The sequence below is a fragment of the Cupressus sempervirens genome, chromosome 3 (genome assembly GCF_028749045.1).
Source record: "Cupressus sempervirens isolate cs-2001-9-10 chromosome 3, ASM2874904v1, whole genome shotgun sequence".
NCBI classification, from domain to species: domain Eukaryota; kingdom Viridiplantae; phylum Streptophyta; class Pinopsida; order Cupressales; family Cupressaceae; genus Cupressus; species Cupressus sempervirens.
In genome coordinates this window covers 955034447-955057234 of record NC_143120.1, presented here as the reverse complement: position 1 = coordinate 955057234, position 22788 = coordinate 955034447, and the positions used below count along the sequence as shown (strand labels likewise).

Genomic DNA, 22788 nt, shown 5'->3' with positions numbered 1-22788 from the left:
AATATTTTGAATAAATATATTATTATGAACTTATCCCAAAGTGGGGTAATATTCATAGCTCAGTGGTGCTTAGGTGCTCCTATGCCAATATATTATACACATGTTGATATTTGACTCTAGTTTAATCTACTAGCTATGGGAACTAAAATTGATGCAAACTAGAGTAGCATTTGAAAGGCCAATTAACCCTTATCCCAGAGGAGAAAATGTTCCTATGGCTATAGATGATCTCAATGTACCATATGAAGAAATAAAATAATATGGAAAACCCAAGGAAGAGATGCCTTTTCCACTAGCACAATTACATTCTATTGTCAAGTTTATTATGTTCATTAACTTAGCTAGGCTTTTCTTGTGCAAACTATAGATTGCAATGATTTTTCAACACAATGTAAAAATGCTTGTATGCTATTATAAGTTTCTTAAGAATCCTATCTATAGACCAACTGATGGTACATGCAAAAAATGGTTTTCATGTTTCTTTTGATTGATAAGAGTTCTTGTCTCTACAATTTATGTTTGTTTCACAAATAGCTTTGGAGACCCTTATGAAGACACCATTGTCAAGGATTATAAAGCTAGTTGTGTATCAAAATATGCCTCAAGGTCCAAGTGATTATAGAACTATGTCTAACTGAGTAGTGGCAAGGCAAATGAAGTTGTAAAGACCTACTCTTGATATGGTAAGATGTATGTAATTTGTTCTTATGCACATATCTTTGTTTAAATCTAGATGGAATATGCAAAACTCCCAACATCCCAATTCTATCTTGAATTTTTCAATAAATGATAGGAACTTTTAATGCCAAGCAATATAAAGAGATATTCATAAGAAGTAATGACATATAAGAGGAGAGATAATTAACTATAATTACCACTTAGGCACATGAATGATTGAATGCTCAATTTAGCTTAGAATAGTTACACAAGTCTTCTTGAATTGTGTACATCAAAATAAGGGCATCTATAGGTGAAATCAATTAGCCTTAAGTTTGTGCATTCTAAGTTTAGAGCTCAATTCTATATATCTATAGGTTTCTTAAAGTTATGTTGTTCTGATTAGCTTGGTGGGATTTCTTTTCTGTGCTATCAGAATGCTCTAGCCTAAGGTAATGCTCCCAAGTTCCATAAACATCACATTTCTGAAAATAAGTAGACATGGTATCTATATCTTGAAGATATTCTGGATGATTGAAGGAGAGGAAATAAAATTTCAACTAGGAAAGTTCATTTGGAACCTATAGCCTCTTTTTTATTCTTTCTTTTACTTTAGCCAATGGGTCACCCTCACTAATAACCAAAAAGAAAGGCTCTTCAAATTCTATACTATGTGGTTTTGACGTACATCTTGTTAAAGTGATGTACCTGAATTGGCCAATTATGAGGGCCTAATTTCGTTTAATCCTCTTGGATCTCTTCTTCTCTCTAAGTCTTGTACTGATCATTAATATTCTCGATATTTTCATTCAATTAAAAAAACTTGTAAATTTTATGGTAGAAGAACTTAAGTAATCTTAAATCCACAGATATCTTGGATAGCTCCACCTTCCAATGCAGCTCACTAAGATCATCACTAAAAATACTCTATTTTGGAATTCTTATACTATGCATAGTAACCATATCATTTGTTGAATAATGAAAAATAACCTTCAATATTTTTAGTCCCTATAGCTCTAGAAGTGGGATTTCATGGACTTTATACTATAAGATATCCACGTTTTTTATTAGAATGGACTAATATGTTACATAAGTGAGCTATGGCTATGTACTTGATGCGATGAGGATTTGTTGCTGAAATAGAAATTATGTGATTTAAGTCTTAATTTTGAAGGATTGTCTGATCCAATATATTGTGTAACTTGGTCCACAACATCATGATAAGTGAAGCCTTTTGAAAGTTCCAAACAAAAGTATTATGATTGGGCGTCTCTAGGTGCTAGAAATGTACAATGTCTCTATTACAAATATTATCTAATGATGAAGGAACATTTGGATATTGGTGTACGTCCTCATCACTTGTGAGAGCTTACTCATAACAAATAATGTCACCATCTTCAAGCTGGCTAGCTCAAAAAGAAATATTATTTTCAATGATCTCAAATATGACATTTGGATCAAGTTTTATTTCCTTGAAAAGCTTAATTTCCTCATTTGATGGGAAATTGACCATGGCTTTCAATTGTGCCATTGTTTCTCTTGGTTTTCCTCCAACCTTAACAAAAAGCATCCCAACATAGTTGACCTCTTCTTTTTCTAGATCATGGAGTTTCAAAAAGATAAGTATATCTTCCTTTTTTTTTTCAAGAGGTTGGAGGATGCAAAAATTCAAAACATATTTGACTTCCAAAACTAGTTTCAATTCTATAATAGGTGCTTTATTAAAAAGTATCCCTTAAGTATCTAATAGACTGAGATTCCTCCAATTGTGCCAATGAAAAGTTTTTATGGTATGTGTAGTTTTAACACTTTTCCCAAAGCCAAAATTGCATATATTACCCATGGATATCAAATTCTTTTGCAACTTCTTCCTTGGTGGATGTAAATATAATTTTCTTTAGAATCAAAATTGTTCATCAAAAAAATTGTTGTTGCCAATTTTCTTTGTAATATCAATGTCATGGGAAACCTTTATAATTGTATAAAGGTGGGATTCTACCTTTTCTTTTCACTTATATTCTTTATGATCCCGCTCTTTCTTTAACGTCACCCTTGAGTGTTGTGCAATATTCTTCTCATCAATATTGCAAATAATATTGTCCTTATCGCCCTCTCTTACATACACAAGCATATTAAGCATTTAAATATTTTTTGAACTTTAATAAAGTGTTGTTGAAACCATGATTTGTTTGTATTAGTTCCTCTTCACCACCATAATATTATTCCAAGGCTCTTTTATTATCTTCTTTTGTAACATGCTCATCATCAAATTTGTCCCAATGATCTGATAGAGTTTGTCTCATAAAAGAATAATAATACCCTACATGCACACCTCCACTATAGGCCAATACATTATGCAACATGTACAAATTTTTCACACTCCTATCTACTTCTGGAGAAAGACACTTTCTATTTTTTCTATCCAAATCAAGATCCAGATGAATCTTGTTATAGTCATTTATCTTGACCATCATATCGAGCATGAAATAATATTCAAAGTGTTTGATCTGAAGTTGTTGCACCAATGGAGGAAAATAAACAAACAAGAAGCCTTTTATTGCCTCCTACAATCTATAATACTTTGCATGATATTTATTATCACCTTCTAGCCTTTTAGTTTCCATGAACCTATCAAAAGATGCATTGGCATCTTGACAAAATTTTACATCAAGTCATGTTGATCATAGAGTGAGTTTCTATGTGGATTTGTAATCTACATTAATACTTTCAATGTAATCTATATGATGATGCTCAAATAGTCATATTGTATCCTCTATAGCAATACCCTTCATTTTGTCCTGTAGTTTCTCACACAACACATGGTTCAGCTCTTGCACATCATGTTGCAAACAAGAATAATATGTACCCATCCAAAGATTTTTGTCAAATATATTGTTGACACACTGGTGTCACTATATTGGAGTTTGTAGAATACAATCTATAGAGCCAAAACAATGTTATTTTAAGGCACAAAATTTTTAGAACAATTTTTAGTAGTTGGCATATGATAGACTACCTTTCTAAAGTTAAGCTAGGATACAATTTTTGAAGAAGGGAATTCATGTAGCATGATGCTCCTTGTTTCTTTAGTCCAACAAATCCAGTTTTTTTATCATAACTCTAATAGTTAGGACTTTTTATATAGTAATGTATGCTTCTACTATCAGAGTGTTATGTGTCAAATACCATTTTACTAGGACATGAAGATCTAAAAATAACATAAATGATTTGAAACCCAAATCACTCCCCCAAGAAGTGAAATTATGTTGAATTTCCTTTTTAACAGTATGGTTTGAATTAATTTGATCAACAACCTAGCTAAAATGAGCATATCTAGTCCAACCATAAGGTAAAGTGGGAGCATTTGCCACATCCAATTTTATGGACAATGAACCTACATTATTTCTTTCTGGGAATATAGTAATCTTCCATTTATATCCTCAAACTATAAAATTGTTTGAGTAATATTTTTTTAGGTTCAATCTAGATAGGTTCTAAACAATCTGTAATGCCCCACCAAGGGATCCAAAGAATTTTACTAAGTTTGCCAAACAATTGTTTTTTTTAAACATCAAAGATAAAACCATTCATAACAATTGAGGAAGCAATAGCAACAATTCAAATGAAAATAAACATAACATATATACATAACAGGCTACATTCTTTAAAGATCTCTTAATGTTGTATCACATCTAAATTAACTATTCATCTAACATCCCATCCTTATGAAATAACAATGATACATCCAATGTACTTAAACAATATACAAGTGTCCTTTTGTAATTATATTTTAGTTTAGCTCAATCATCCACTGTACATATCACAGAGTATAAAAAGCTTAAAAGAATAAACATCCAAGTAAATAAAGTACATCATCATCATCTAATATTAATCCACGATGCAATAACATAAATGAAACCACATATCATACATGATATATCATCACAAAAGATATAAACATCCATCACAAAAGATAACCATATATCACAAACATAAATAATTAAGTGCACGGTTCCTCCTAACCGTAAATAGCATCATTAGACCATCATGGATCCTATCCATCCCTCCGTGCGTAACATTCCAAAGCACCGAAGAGATGATCGGTATTAACATAGTAGGAATGTCACTCCTAAAACATCCTACTAACATGCAAAGTAAAGCATAATAAATCATCAACTAACATATGCAAAGTAAAGCAAATCATCAATATAAGAAACATACCAGTAAATACATCCATCTTAAGTTATATTATCTATCATAATGCTCCAAGAACATAATGAAGAATAAATACCAACCAAGGATACTCCAGCCATGGTGTCTCGGATGAATCTCAAATGATAAGAGAGGAAAATACACTACCACCCGAGCGTGTGGTACCTAAGTGGTTGACTCCCACCATGCTGAGGAGATAATCTCAAGTCCCAAACAGGCTATCCATAACACATAGCACAAATCTCTATAGTCTAGAAATCCTAAAAGTACACTAACTCAAAGGTTCCACTCACACACAAAATTGACATCTAATTCTCAGAGACACACAAAGACATGTAGGAAACCTACTCTGCAAGCGAGAAAGTGTCATCGTATTTATCACATACAAGTTACCCTGGCAATTAGCTAAACTCCACGGGTCCATACTGATCTCATGTGGCCACTAGTATCCTCTCATACTGACGAGGCATACTACGGAATGCACGGTCACAACTATGTGTTCTCACTACTCCCATCCTAGCCTGTACAAGCACTCAGGGCATGGGCGAGAACACCAAAACAATTATCTTTTTAGGTTCATTTAATCCCCATTTAGTGTGTAAAATTTATCACTTATTAACCAAACTTACAATGAGTTACCCTGGAAGCCACTTAGGGCCCCGACCCCCATTGCAAGCCACTTCTTGACACTGCAAATAGATTACCTACCCTAAGCTCATGGAATCATAAAATCACCACAGTCCTGTACAAGCGACCGTAAAGAAAATCCAAAAGATAATATAAAAAGAATCATCAAATATCCATGATAAAAGCATCAAATATCCATAAGAAGAATCATCAAAGCTCCAAGATAAGAGTCATCAAATCTCCATGAGCATCTAAAAAAGTATTCATAGAAAATCATGACCACAATAGTTCTCTATTGGCAACTGAAGGCATCACTGATAATCATAAGTATCCATTGGTTCTCAATAATCAAAATATATCTCAAAATAAATCACAATATCCATTGGTTCTTAATAAGCAACTAAGAATATCTCAAAATCATACTGATCGAAGACTCCAAAATGGTTGAGTCAAATATGTCACAACATGACATCATCAAGAAATAAATCCAAATTTTAGTCCTATCATGGCGACTAGAAAATAATCCAAGGATAACTGATCGATGACTCAAAAATGATTAGCTCAAGTGTCTCATACACATACCTCTCAGCTTCACACATGAAGACTAATGAACAATAACAATCAGTAAATACAAACATTTCATAGAACATACGATCACATTACCATGGTTGGGCTTATAAAGATCGAGACCAAATAAGATCAACATGCCATCACATCTCATAACCCCTGAGCCTCTGGTAACAACCTAGGACTGGTCAACACTAGTTAACCCAAAACCCAAAACAAGAAGCATATAGATTACATGATGCAGACACATGTTTTGGTTTACTAAATTCACATAGTTCAATAATGTGTAGGGGTTTTCAGTTTTTTGTTTGCAGGTATACTTTTAAGTGTCTTAAGTTTCATCATTTGACCTATAAGTCAACCCATTTGTTCTCCGATAGCATTATCCTTCCATTATTAAGAATTACATTCTAAGAATAACTTAAAGATAAATATTTACTCATTAAAGCATTTTCTTTATTCGCTAAGATCCATAGTACTAATTGATCAACTCTTCCTCAATATTACTTCTACATTTCAACATATTCAAAGGATCATTATTCATTAAAATATAAGAAAGCCAATTATCAATCTTCGAATAAGAAGAAATAACTTTATTTATCTCAATCTATTAACATAGGTACACCATCCATGACCTATTAACATCTTTTTAGTTTTCAATTATAAACTTAATTAAGTATTACCAATGTTTGATTCTTTTAATTTAATCATTATCATCAATGACAACCATATAATATCTAAGGTCATAATTGAAGTCATAAGACTTATCAATTTTGATATAGATAATCTACAATCGCGTTAAAAGAATTATATCAATTAAATCTCTATTACATAACTTAATTATTAATTAAATCTAATTAACTCTCAATAATTGATTTAATTAATAATTGTATGACCATAACAATGTTCTAATTAACATCAGTTGACTAATAACTAACTAGAATTCTGTAAGTTAAAAGTCAACTATAATTCAATACTCAAAGGATCATATTAATAATTCTATAATAATAACTTGTTAATATTTAATGACAAGCTATATTGAGAATCTTATTATTAAATCTTGAATGATCACATACATCACTCTGCAACAATGTTCTCATTTATATTTTAATAATAACAAGTTATTATAAATCCTCAATCCCAATTATTATTATCTCAATAAGTTTTTCCTACGTACATTGATTCAGTTAACTGATAATCCTCCAAATTATTAACCAATTCAATTTGATTAATATTTTTTACAGTACTTCAATCATTAACTAATCTCCTTTAGAGTAACTCTATTCGTATTTATTGATAACTATTTAAAGTATTTATACTATTATTTATTAATAGTTTGTTAGACCCAAAAAACATTATTAAATAATAAACTTATCACAACTATAAATAATCAATCTAGAGAACGTTTACATAGAACTTCATTAGCTAACTCTTAATACCATTAAGGTATTCAAACGTATTAACCAATAACATAATAATTAAGTCTTAATTCAATATCACTCAGAGTTTCTAAATTTAAATCAATATAATATAAATTATCATCTTATAATTATTTAATCAATATTGAAATAAACCATTAGACTCCATTTTCTAATTGTTCTAATAATATTTTGTCTATATAAAGATCCCTATCACAAACCAATAAGACTCATTGTAGATTTTAACATGAATAATCTCCAAATTCTTAACATTATCATCTTCATTAAACAACTCTAAAATTGTTTAATATATATTAAATAGTATTCAATATACATTATAAAAAGTCCACTATATAAACCATATTAAATTTTTTTTAAAAAAAATTTCTCTCATTTAAAAAACCATTTACTTACATTGACTAATAATTAATTACATTTCTTCTACTCTTAACTAATTTTAATTAAATTTGATTTAATTAGATTAGATAATAAACCATATAAAACTAATGCATTTTAATAAGATTCTAATAAAAAAATATTTCAATAATATCTTTAATTCATTCCATGCTTTGATATATTATTTTGTGAAGTTTAAGCATAAAAATTTTTTGGTTATGGGAAATGGAGAAATATCTATCCTTGAATAAAACAGTCCTAGTACGATGGCCATATCTCCCTAATGAACCGTTGGATCGGGCTGAAATTTAAATATGTTGGAGAGGGCCAAGTTGCACCAATTCTGACTGGAGCGATCGAATAAATTCGATCTCGATAAAAAGTTATGAATGATTGAGTTCGGGTCTACCCAAGGGCAGCAACAGGACAATTTGAGATGAATTAAGAATTTTTTGTTAAAATAATTATTTTCTAAATTTAACCATAAAACGGTTTGTTCATATGCATCTAAAAATATAATTGATAGAAAGATTACATCTAATCATTCAAATTTTCACCATAAAATTTTTATTTTAATTCCAAATCTTGTCTTTCTAATTTAATATAAATTCGAACCCAATCCCGATTAAAATCTAATTTCTTTCTCATTTGGAACGAGGGTTTTTCTATTATTTTCTTCTCATCCAAATAAAATATTTAGATTCCAATTTCAAATAGTAGATTCAATCACAGAGAGTATTCAAACACATAAAATAGATATGATGAAGACAGGAAGAGAAAGAGTGCAAAGGGAATATGAGAATATCACGAGGGCACCTAGATACTGATGCTACTTTGCCATGCCTCAGAAGTCCATAGAAAATCTCTTCCTTCTCCATCATTCACAATTCTTTCAAGAATCCAAGCCGATCGAATCCTCCTAGTGATTAGAAGTGCTAGCAGGAGCATAGAAGCAAGTAAAAAATATATGAGCATATGAATCTTCTCCCATGCATGTAAGCTTTGAAGCTTCTATTTTAGCTTGTAGCTTGTAGCTTCCATTAAACTTGTAGCTTCCATTAAGCTTTTCAATTAAGCTTCTATGAATGCCTAAATATCAAGAGCTCTCAAGAAACTTTTGGATTGCTTCTTCAAACTACTGAAAGGTGTCACCAACTAAGCATGGGTCTTTTCCAACCTTTTTTATGAGTCATAGAGTTGTAGACACCTTGTGCTTAAGTGATGCACTAACCCCTGTGTTGATAACACATGTTAGTTCCCATGCAAGCTTGTAACTCCAATTTACTTTTTAAATAATCTCTATTTAAATTTTATAACTATCATTTTAATTTATTTATTAAGTCCATGCATTAACTTTAATATCTCCACTTTTCAATCTTAATATATTTATATTTTAATCATATGAGATTTAGAATCTTTTGATAATTTAAAATATATTTTCCACTTTTAAATTTTATTTTCCAAAACTTTATTGCTCAACTATTTATTAGCTTTAATAATATTATTATTTCGTCATTTATTTAAAAATGAGCTCCAAATATATTATTATTAAAATAAATATTGTCACATTCCAAATTTAATATTATAACTTTTATCTTTCAATTTAATTATTTTATTTTCAAATTTAATTATTTTATTTAATTAATTTTCTAATTAATTAAATAAAATAAATATTAAAATATCAAATTAATTTTTTTATTTAATTAAACCATTAATTAAATCTTTTGATTAGGCTTAATTAATAGAAAATACTCCAAAGACTCACAAAGGTAAAAATACAAAAAATCCATCATAGCCAAAATACATACAAAATCAAAGTAAGAGTTTAAATCATGAATTATGTCATCCAACGTATTCAGAGGGTACTCAACTCAGATACTTGACCTAATTTTTCAATTAGAACAAATGGCTTAAAGGGTTGGGATTTGGACTTTAGAATTTATCTCCCCTCTCTTATCATTGAGATAATGTGATAGGGTATGCTCATCTTGGCAATTCAGGGAAGTCGATACCCGGTACTTGCAACTTGCATAAAAACTATGCATGTACAAGCACAATATATATACTAAACTAACAAGGCAATGGCAGGAAGTGGTGCATCGTGTAGATCCCGACTAGTAGGTAACTATGACTCCCTTCCTTAACCACATCGAACACACCATACAAAAGCAAACACTCACACCATACACATGCAAGTATGGGGTAAGTATCTATAAGAAAACACATATGATAATAAATCATCTTACTAATCATCATTAATAATTGCGAACACTAAAAATAATCATCATACATACATGAAATGTAGAGTTTAAGTAATCTCATCACATAATAAACTGAATTCATAGCTCAATATCTAATAATCTCAAAACAATGTTGCTAACCAACAATGTAAAACTAGCTCTAAAAGAGTTCAGCAATGATAACAAAATGTGAACTAGGGGCAAGAACTACATCCACCCCCCTAGGATTAGGCTTACTCCTAGAAGCCTACAAGAATGAGAAACTAAGTTACTCACTTTGCAGGTCCCATTGAACCCTTTTCCCTCTGTAAGAAAATATGTTCCCACCAAGGATATTACAACACCCTTAGAGAAATATGATTTTGGTTTAATGGTAAACCAAAAACCATATTGATCCAACATTTATTCTTTTAACAACTACTAAAATAGATCCCTTAATTCATTCTAAACAAGAGCAATTTAATGATTGCAAAGATAAACAGAGGTTTACTACCTTACGACATTGATAAAAGATACATGTTTTGCAGCTAGAATGAGTTTCAATTTTTAGTTTTGACTTCGTTTAGATTTTCAATAAAATTTTTAGTTTTGAAAGCTAAGTGTTGAAATATAAAAAAAATGCAAGTAATAGTTTTAAGTTATGTTTCAGTTCACCTAGTTTCAAGTTTTCAGTTTGAAAAAGATACACATGATAGTTTTAAGTTTTCAGTTTATTCAACTAGTTAATAACTAGTAGCAGTCCAATATACCCAAAGCTCCCAATCTTGAAACTCAGGCTCTGATACCAAATGTAATGCCCCACTAACGTATCCAAAGAATTTTACTAAGTTTTCCAAACAATTTTTTTTTTTTTTAACATGAAAGATAAAACCATTCATAACATTTGCAGAAGCAATAACAACAATTCAAATAAAAACAAACATAACATATATACATAACAGGCTACATTCTTTAAAGATCTCTTAACGTTGTATCACATCTAAATTAACTATTCATCTAACATCCCATCCTTATGAAATAACAATGATACATCCAATGTACTTAAACAATATACAAGTGTCTTTCTGTAATTATATTTTAGTTTAGCTCAATCATCCACTATACATATCACAGGGTATGAAAAGTTTAAAAGAATAAACATCCAAGTAAATAAAGTACATCATCATCATCTAATATTAATCTATGATACAATAACATAAATGAAACCACATATCATACATGATATATCATCACAAAAGATATAAACATCCATCACAAAAGATAATCATATATCACAAACATAAATAGCTAAGTGCACGGTTCCTCCCAACCATAAATAGCATCATTAGACCATCATGGATCCTAGCCATCCTTCCGTGCGTAACATTCCAAAGCACCGAAAAGATCATTGGTATTAACATAGTAGGAATGTCACTCCTAAAACATCCTACTAACATGCAAAGTAAAGCATAATAAATCATCAACTAACATATGCAAAGTAAAGCAAATCATCAATATAAGAAAGATACCAGTAAATACATCCTTCTTAAGATATATTATCTATCATAATTCTCCAAGAACATAATGAAGAATAAATACCAACCAAGGATACTCCAGCCACGGTGTCTCAGACAGATCTCAAATGATAAGAGTTGAAAATACACTACCACTCGACCGCGTGGTACCTAAGTGGTCCACTCCCACCGTGCTGAGGAGATAATCTCAAGTCCCAAATAGCCTATCCATAAAACATAGCACAAATTTCTATAGTCCAGGAATCTTAAAAGTATACTAACTCAAAGGTTCCAATCACAGACAAAATCGACATCTAATTTCCAGAGGCACACAAAGACATGTAGGAAACCTACTCTACAAGCGAGAAAGTGTCATTGCATTTATCACGTACAAGTTATCCTGGCCGTTAGCTAAACTCCATGGGTCCATACTGATCTCATGCGGCCACTAGTATCCTCTCATACTGACGAGGCATACTACGGAATGCATGGTCCCAACCATGCATTCTCACTACTCCCATGCTAGCCTGTACAAGCACTCAAGGCATGGGCGAGAACATCAAAATAATTATCTTTTTAGGTTCATTTAATCTCCATTTAGTGTGTAAATGTTATTACTTATTAACCAAACTTATAATGAGTTACCCCGGCAGCTACTTAGGGCTCCGACCCCCATTGCAAGCCACTTCTCGACACTACAAGTAGATTACCTACCCTAAGCTAATGGAATCATAAAATCACCACAGTCCTGTACAAGTGGCTGTAAAGAAAATTCAAAAGATAATATAAAAAGAATCATCACATATCCACGATAAAAGCATCAAATATCCATAAGAAGAATCACCAAATCTCCAAGATAAGAGTCATTAAATCTCCATGAGCATCTGAAAAAATATCCATAGAAAATCATGACCACAACAGTTCTCTATTGGCAACTAAAGGCATCACTGATAATCATAAGTATCCATTGGTTCTCAATAATCAAAATATATCTCAAAATAAATCATAATATCCATTGGTTCTCAATAAGTAACCAAGAATATCTCAAAATCATACTGATCGAAGACTCCAAAATGGTTGAGTGAAATATGTCACAACATGACATCATCAAGAAATAAATCCACATTTCAGTCCCATCAAGGCGACTAAAAAATAATCCAAGGATAACTGATCGATGACTCAAAAATGATTAGCTCAAGTGTCTCATACACATACCTCTCAGCTTCACACATGAAGACTAATGAACAATAATAATCAGTAAATACAAACATTTCATAGAGCATACAATCGCATTACCATGGTTGGGCTTATAAAGATCGAGACCAAATAAGATCAACATGCCATCACATCTCATAACCCCCAAGCCTCTGGTAACAACTTAGGACTGGTCAACACTAGTTAACTCAAAACTCAAAACAAGAAGCATATAGATTACACAATGCAGACACATGTTTTGGTTTACTAAATTCACATAGTTGAATAATGTGTAGGGGTTTCCAGTTTTTTGTTTGCAAGTATACTTTCAAATGTCTTAAGTTTCATCATTTGACCTATAAGTCAACCCATTTTTTCTCCGATAGCATTATCCTTCCATTATTAAGAATTACATTCTAACAATAACTTAAGGATAAATATTTACTCATTAAATCATTTGCTTTATTTGCTAAGATCCATAGTACTAATTGATCAACTCTTCCTTAATGTTACTTCTATATTTCAACATAATCAAAGAATCATTATTCATTATAATATAAGAAAGCCAATTATCAATCTTTGAATAAGAAAAAGATAACTTTATTTATCTCAATCCATTAACATAGGTACACCATCCATGACCTATTAATATCTTATTAGTTTTCAATTAGAAACTTAATTAAGTATTACTAAAGTTTGATTGTTTTAATTTAATCTTTATCATCAATGACAACCATATAATATCTAAAGTCATAATTCAAGTCATAAGACTTATCAACTTTGATATAGATAATCTACAATCTCATTAAAAGAATTATATCAATTAAATCTCTATTACATAACTTAATTATTAATTAAATCTAATTAACTCTCATTAATTGATTTAATTAATAATTGTATAACCATAGCAATGTTCTAATTAACATCAGTTGACTAATAACTAACTAGAATTCTGTAACTTAAAAGTCAACAATAATTCAATACTCAAAGGATCATATTAATAATTCTATAATAATAACTTGTTAATATTTAATGACAAGCTATATTGGGAATCTTATTATTAAATCTTTAATGATCACATACATCACTCTATAACAATATTCTCATTTATATTTTAATAATAACAAGTTATAATAAATCTTCAATACCAAGTATTATTATCTCAATAAGTTTTTCCTACGTATGTTGATTCAGTTAACTGATAATCTTCCAAATTATTAACCAATTTAATTTGATTAATATCTTTTTACAGTACTTCAATCACTAACTAATCTCCTTTAGAGTAACTCTGTTCGTATTTATTGATAACTATTTAAACTATTTATACTATTATTTATTAATAGTTTGTTAGACCCAACAAACATCATTAAATAATAAACTTATCACAACTATAAATAATCAATGTAGACAAATTTTACATAGAACTTCATTAGCTAACTCTTAATACCATTAAGGTATTCAAACGTATTAACTAATAACATAATAATTCAGTCTTAATCCAATATCATTCAGAGTTTCTAAATTTAAATCAACATAATATAAATTATCATCTTACAATTATTTAATCAATATTGAAATAAACCATTAGACTCCATTTTCTAATTGTTCTAATAATATTTTGTCTATATAAAGATCCCTATCACAAACCAATAAGACTCATTGTAGATTTTGACATGAATAATGGGTATGTGCAGGATCATGGTGTGCCAAAAAGTGGCGATCTGAAAAATATGTAGTTCCGAAATGCCTCAAAGAATTTCAAAATCTATTCCAACATTTTTCCCACCCATCTTAATACTAAATGAAAATAATTAATACCTTTATAATTCCTACCATGTCTTTCGATACCAACCTTATATGGTCATCTTTAAAACATTGTGAAAATGTGTTTTTGGAATGTTCTTATGTGTTTTTTACTTCAAGCATGTAGCTGACGACTTTTTTTAAACAAAAATTTGATGTAATGAAAAGGGTTTCTTAAGAATGTTCTTAGTTTTTCATAAATGTAAGTTTTGTCAAATTAAAGGTTCAGTAAGTAATTATAACTTATTTTCTAATGAAATTAGCTACAAAGTGCTGATTGACATAATGGTTGAAAAATAGCTATAACTTTCAAACCGTATAAGATTTGTCAAATCCAAAAGATGCATCACATTCTATGCTTCGACTAGTATAAGAAAAAAATAAGAAAAACTTAATTTTGATTTTTTTTGAACTAGTTAAGGTGGTCAGACACAGGAGTTTTTAAATTCTAAAAATAGTATAGTCGAAAATTCATAATTAATTATTTATTTGGAATAAAAATTGCTAAAAATATGTGTCACATCTAGGAATCAGTCTACTTTTTATGTCTAAAATTATATTTAAAAATATTATCATTTGATTATGATTAAGGTGGTCAGACATACATCTACTTTATATTTTCGCCCTAAAATTTTTGTAGTACTACATTAAAATCCAAACTTTTGACCAATCAAATAATTTTTTCTCTAGATAAGGCCTTGTATTTTAGAAACTAGATTCAATTTCTTACAAATTATTTTCTTACAACCTTTTGATATAAAGTCCAAAACCACTTTAAAATTATGTGTCAAGTTGACATAACCCTGATTTGTTGATTTTTCACTGCCACTTAAGGCCATAGTTTGGTACACCATGATCCTACACATACCCTAATCTCCAAATTCTTAACATTATCATCTTCATTAAACAACTTTAAAATTGTTTAATATATATTAAATAGTGTTCAATATACATTATAAAAAGTCCACTATATAAACCATATTAAAATCTCTTTTCTTTTAATTTTCTCTCATTTAAAAATCTATTTACTTAGATTGAGTAATAATTAATTACATTTCTTCTACTATTAACTAATCTTAATTAAATTTGATTTAATTAGATTAGATAATAAACCATATAAAACTAATGCATTTTAATAAGATTCTAATAAAAAAATATTTCAATAATATCTTTAATTCATTCCTTGCTTTGATATATTATTTTGTGAAGTTTAAGCATAAAGAATTCTTGGTTATGGGAAATGGAGAAATATCTGTTTTTGAATAAAACAGTCCCAATACAATGGCCATATCTCCCTAATGAACCATTGGATCGGGCTGAAATTTAAATATGTTGGAGAGGGCCAAGTTGTGCCAATTCTGATTAGAGCGATCAAATAAATTCGATCTCAATAAAAATTTATGAATGACTGAGTTTGGGTCTATCCAAGGGCAGCGACAGGACAATTTGTGATGAATTAAAAATTTTCTGTTAAAATAATTGTTCTCTAAATTTAACCATAGAAAGGTTTGTTCATATGCATCTAAAAATATAATTGATAGAAATATTACATCTAATCATTCAAATTTTCACCATAAAATTTCTATTTTAATTTCAAATCTTGATTTTCTAATTTAATATAAATTCGAACCCAAACCCGATTAAAATTTAATTTCTTTCTCATTTGGAACGAGAGTTTTTCTATTATTTTCTTCTCATCTAAATAAAATATCTAGATTCCAATTTCAAATAGTAGATTCAATCACAGAGAGTATTCAGACACATAAAACAGATATGATGAAGACAGGAAGAGAAAGAGTGCGAAGGGAATATGAGAATATCACAAGTGCACCTGGACACTGATGCTACTTTGCCATGCCTTAGAAGTCCATAGAAAATCTCTTCCTTCTACATCATTCGCAATTCTTCCAAGAATCGAAGTCGATCGAATCCTCGAAGTGATTAGAAGTGCTAGCAGGAGCATAGAAGCAAGTAGAAAATATATAAGCATATGAATCTTCTCCCATACATGTAAGCTTTGAAGCTTCTATTTTAGCTTGTAGCTCGTGGCTTGCATTAAGCTTGTAGCTTCCATTAAACTTGTAGCTTCCATTAAGCTTTTCATTTAAGCTTCTATGAATGCCTGAATATCAAGAGCTCTCAAGAAACCTTTGGATTGTTTTTTGAAAGTGCTGAAAGGTGTCACCAACTAAGCATGGGTCTTTTCCAACCTTTTTGATGAGTCATAGAGTTGTAGACACCTTGTGCTTAATTGATGCACTAACCTCTGTGTTGATGACACATGTTAATTCCCATGCAAGCTTGTAACTCCAATTTACTTTTTAAATAATCTCTATTTAAATTTTATAACTTTCATTTTAATTTATTTATTAAGTCTCATGCACTAACTTTAATATCTCCACTTTTCAATCTTAATATATTTATATTTTAATCATATGACATTTAGAATCTTTTAATAATTTAAAATATATTTTTCACTTTTAAATTTCATTTTCCAAAACTTTATTGATAAAATATTTATTAGCTTTAATAATAATATTATTTAGTCATTTATTTAAAAATGAGCTCCAAATATATTATTATTAAAATAAATATTGCCACATTCCAAATTTAATATTTTAACTTTTATCTTCCAATTTAATTACTTTATTTTCAAATTTAATTATTTTATTTAATTAATTTTCCAATTAATTAAATAAAATAAATATTAAAATATCATATTAATTTTTTTGTTTAATTAAACCATTAATTAAATCTTTTGATTAGGCTTAATTAATAGAAAATACTCCAAAGACTCACAAAGGTAAAAATACGAAAAACCCATCATAGCCAAAATACATACAACATCAAACCAAGGGTTTAAATCACGAATTACATCATCCAACGTATTCGGAGGGTACTCAACTCAGATACTTATCCTAATTTTTCAATTAGAACAAATGGCTTAAAGGGTTGAGATTTGGACTTGATAATTTATCTCCCCTCTCTTATCATTGAGATAATGTGATAGGGTACGCTCATCTTGGCAATTCAGGGAAGTCGATACCCGGTACCTGTAACCTACATAAAAACTATGCATGTACAAGCACAATATATATACTAAACTAACCAGGCAATGGCAGGAAGTGGTGCATCGTGTAGATCCCGACTAGCAGGTGACTACGACTCTCTTCCTTAACCACATCAGACACGCCATACAAAAGTAAACACGCAAAGCAAAAATGCACACCATACACATGCAAGTGTGGGGTAAGTATCCATAAGAAAACACATATGATAGTAAATCATCTTACTAATCATCATTAATAATTTCAAACACTAAAAAAATTATCATACATACATGAAATGTAGTGTCTAACTAATCTCATCACATAATAAACTGAATCCATAGCTCAATATCTAATAATCTCAAAACAATGCTACTAACCAACAACATAGAACTAGCTCTAAAAGTGTTCAGAAATGATAATAAAATGTGAACTAGGGGCAAGCACTACACAATCCATGTGAACTTTGATGTTGGCAGATCTTCAATAGTTATCTCTTCCTCATGATTCTACCTATCTTTCTCACTCTCTTTGCTTTCCCTACTACTTGTGCTTGCATGACCTAGTTAGGATGGCTATGAGGCCCCACAATATCCATTTCTTCCTCATTTGGTTAATGTATTTTTAATTTTCAATGTATAGTCTTTAATTATACAACTATGGTTGCAATCTACATAACATTCAACACTCTGTAGTATAATTTCCTTTGGAAACATTCAACACTATATAGTATCATTTCCCTTGGTAACATTCTATTTAAATATATTTTCTCAACTCATACAATTCAAGAGAAAGGCTCATGTGGACTCACTCATATAGAGCCCTATTGAGGCATATCTATTTCAAAAAGTAGTTGGGATTGCTAAGTAGGTGTAAGCTATTACTAAATGATGTGTTGGATACCACAAAATCTTCTTTTGTTTTTACATAGTTTTTACTGTTTCATAGGTTTTCTAGCTATTATCCATTAGGATAGTGATTAACCATAGCTACCATCAGATAATTTTAACTAAAAAATTTGATTAACTTGGTCCTAGATTTATGCTTTATGCCTATCATCCATACTGTAACAACTAGAAACTTGCTAAAAGATTGTGATATTGTTATTAGGATTTAAGTGTGTGATTTTCTGAGTCAAACTCATTGACCCATGTTTCATGAGTAGTGATTCAAAATCAATCCATCTATCATGAGAATAAATAGAACACTTAGCACTCATTCAATCTAGGTGATTCTCATAGGAGTGAAGCACCAAGACTTCCTAAGAGCTCACCCATCCAAGTACTGCTCTAGACTAAGTGTGCTTAACTATAGAATTTCCTCCATGGTTAAACCCAAACCATGCAACCCCATTTGAAAAACCTTCATCAAGTGTTGTTACTTATGAACCATTCATTAGAAAGTCCCTTAAGCTCATCAATTGATAAGTAGGAGATAACTTCCGTAGCAAGTCAAATTGTGATATTGCTATCAAGATTTAATAGTGTGATTTTTGAGTCAAACTCATTGACCCATGTTTCATGAGTATTGATTCAACATGAATCCATCTCTCATGAAAATAATTGGAACACTTATCACTCATTGTATCTAGGTTATGCTCACAAGAATGAAGCATTAGGACTTCTTGAGAGGTCACCCATCCTAGTACTACTCCAACCTAAACACGCTTAACTATAGAGTTTCCTCCATGGTTAAACCCAAAGCTTGCAACCCCATTTGCAAAACCTTCACCAAGTGTTGTGCCTTATGAACCATTCATTAGAAATCCCCTTAAGCTCATCAATTGATAAGTAGGAGATAATTTCCATAGCAAGCCAATTAGCCCCTTAAGCTCATTAATTGATAAGTATGAGATAATTTCCACAGTAAGTCAAATTGACTTGCTATGGAAATTATCTCCTACTTATCAATTGATTAGCTTAATGGGCTTTCTAATGAATGATTCATAAGGCATAACCCTTGGTGAAGGTTTTACAAATGGGGTTGCAAGCTTTGGGTTTAACCATGGAGGAAACTCTATAGTTAAGGGCACTTAAGCTGGAGTAGTGCTAGGATGGGTGACCTGATAGGAGGTCCTGGTGCTTCACCCCTATGAGCATCACCTAGACCCAATGAGTGCTAAGTGATCCTTTTATTCTAATGAGAGATGGATTCATGTTGAATTAGTACTCATGAAACATGTGTCAATGAGTTTGACTAAAAAATTGCATGGTTAAATACTAATAGGAATATCATATTTTGACTTGCTGTGGAAATTATCTCCTACTTATCAATTGCTAAAAGATCTTATTTTGGCACAAAAAGAAACTTGGTTTGAAACTATGATGTATACCTCTGCATTAGTGCAAAGATCTTATTTTAATACAAGAATGATGAATGTTAGCACAGGTTGTTGAATCTATCTCTACACATTTCAATTTCATTTTATTGAAAGTTTATAGATCCCTTCAACTAATCCATTTATACATATCTTGTAATCATTATATTCTATGAGAAGTCATCATGTAAGTTCTTTTATAAAAAGATGTACCTCTTCTTGCTATTAAGTCCACAACATTCAAAATACAATCTCTACTAAAAAATTAGGTTCCTCTTTATGATATCATTTTGTTAGATCTAGATACACTCATCTACTTAAGAAAGTTAAATGAAATCCTGAAGATAACAACACAATGACCCACCTTTTTTTACTTTAGTTTCAAATAATTTCCATTATATATGATTTTAAGATGGCTCAACATTTCCAAAAGTGCTTAACTGTAATCCAAGCATGGTGTTTGAGATTAGGACTCCACTGTGAGGCCTCTAGGTTGAACCACTTCCATAATATTTTCAAAATTAGTCAAATGACTAATAGTAGTTAATATCAAGTCATTTATAACACTACTAAATATAGTATTAAGTGATTTTAGTCACTGATTTTGATATGAAACTAAAATATACTACTAAAGTTAGTAGTATATTTAGTAGTGTTATAAATGACTGGGTATTAACTACTATTAGTTACTTGACTACTGTTGTCACTTAGGTCTGCACCCTTGTCCAAGGCCTATGCGCGAGGACAACCTAGTGAAACATGGAAACAACCTCCAAGCTGTGGGACTTGAACTGCGAGGTTGAGTCTCCGGAGAAGGCCGGCTTCCTCTTACTGTGAGGGCGCACCTATCTATTCTCAGAAGGGAAAGGGAGAAAGAGAGCATTAAAGCAAATCTACCTAGTCTAATCTAAGGTGGTGATGCACCAAAACAGAGTGTTCAGACTCATTACTTCCCATATATGCACTACAAAACTAGGGTAACATTCGAGGTCATACATTCATTCAGGCCTATATCGACCAACAACCACATACAGATCAGGAGACCAATTGAATAGCACCAGGAACAGAAGATTTCACTTGTATATTATTCAAAAGGCCAAAGATGGATACAATATGCAGATCACTGATCTCAAAAATACATCAATGAGAGGCAAAATGCTACACATACACGTTGATGGCTGAAAGAGATGATACAGGATGATTTATCTAGCTCTGAGATAAAGGGATTTTACACTGCAAGTCTGCAAGCAGCAACCAAGAAAATCAGCAAGAGTCGACCCTTACAAAATGTAAAAAATCTGCCTTTATAGTTCAGGCATTACTGAGATCTTTTACTACTGAAATGACCCTGCAACTACCTGCCATTGAGTCCCGTGGAAGACAATCATGGAAAAAATCTCCAAAACATTTTATCTCTTTTGCCAATAATGTCCTGAGAAGACTAAAAATGACACCATAACTACGCTCCGACCTGATAGATGGATCAATGGATGGATGAAGTGTCCTTCTGTGTTTTACATTTACTCTGGTAGGTCGAGATTGATCATGGAGATCAGATTGCACGACAAAATTGATTATCCTTGCCTCCTGGTTCATGAATCCGTCGAAGTCAAAAGATCAACTGGGCTCCTTATGCGTCAACTAGGCCGCGCGAGCCAATTGCATTTCTTTATTTTACCACCTGGAGGTCCTCCCATGGTTAACCACCCACCATTGGACTAACTATGCCAGCTTGAATACTATCATGACTATGATGGTTACACTAACCGCCAACTGCCATCCTAGACTGCGCCGACAAGACACGTGTTGACAAGGCGCTGTGTCGCCAACATAACCCTCACATATCTCTGCCATAGCGCGATGACGCCTACCATCTATCGGCCTTGATCCAACGATTATGGAGACTTGTCATTCTGCAACCTCTTTCCCTTAGTCCCTCACTGGGCCCGCGGCACATGTGGCACTTCCCTATTGGTCCGACGATCGCTTAATCCTTACTGCGCCAGCTGTATGAAACATGGTTCTGCCAGGATACGTGGTGCACGGGCGCTATGTCACCGACGTTAATTCCTGGGTAAGTCTCGATAGCGAGACAGCGCCAGCCGTAGATCCCTGCGGATTTGGTGATCATCAAGACTCGCCATTCGTGTTGAGATTATTGGACCCGTTGTATGTCGTGCGTTGACTCATACACATGGTACCTCCTTATTTGGTTCGACGAAACTAGTTGGCAACCCAAGACCTGATCCGCAAAGCGACCACGTGTCAGCTAGGCACCATGTTGCTATGTAGAAATTGAGGCTAAATTCCCATAGTGCTATAGCGCCCACTGACAGCGTGCTCTAAGATTTGCATGTGTCGCCATCCAATTTGCCACGCTGACTGCGCTTGCACAGTACCCGCTGGGACCCATCCGTCTGATAATTCCTTGCCACAGTGAACTTTTTGTTTGGGCGCTATGTCACCATCCAAAAATGCATGGGTTTTCCATTGGCGCCATGGCACCTCACCGTGTTTTTTGAAATCTCTGGGCCGTGAACCTGTCTGCCCGCCACCCCGAAACCTCTGACCTGCCGTACTCTGCGACCTGCGACTGGACCCATCCCACTCATTTCCCTATCTGTAACTGCACCACACCTTGGACGACACCTGGTGATCCACATGGCGGATGGTCGCCATGTTGCTATGATAAAATCTACACATCTTCACCATAGCAAGATGGCGCCATCCATTGATGCGACCAAATCCGACTATCGTGAGGACTCGTCGTACCTCGTGCTTCCGCCCTCCATGTCGATACACCTGGCATCACCTTGA

At 31.9% G+C, this 22788-nt stretch overlaps 1 pseudogene; it reads right to left on the bottom strand.

Moving 5' to 3' along the window:
- Positions 1-1020: 1020 nt before the first annotated feature.
- LOC149569907 (ubiquitin C-terminal hydrolase 12 pseudogene) lies at positions 1021-21825 on the bottom strand (annotated as a pseudogene).
- Between the last annotated feature and the right edge of the window lie 963 nt (positions 21826-22788).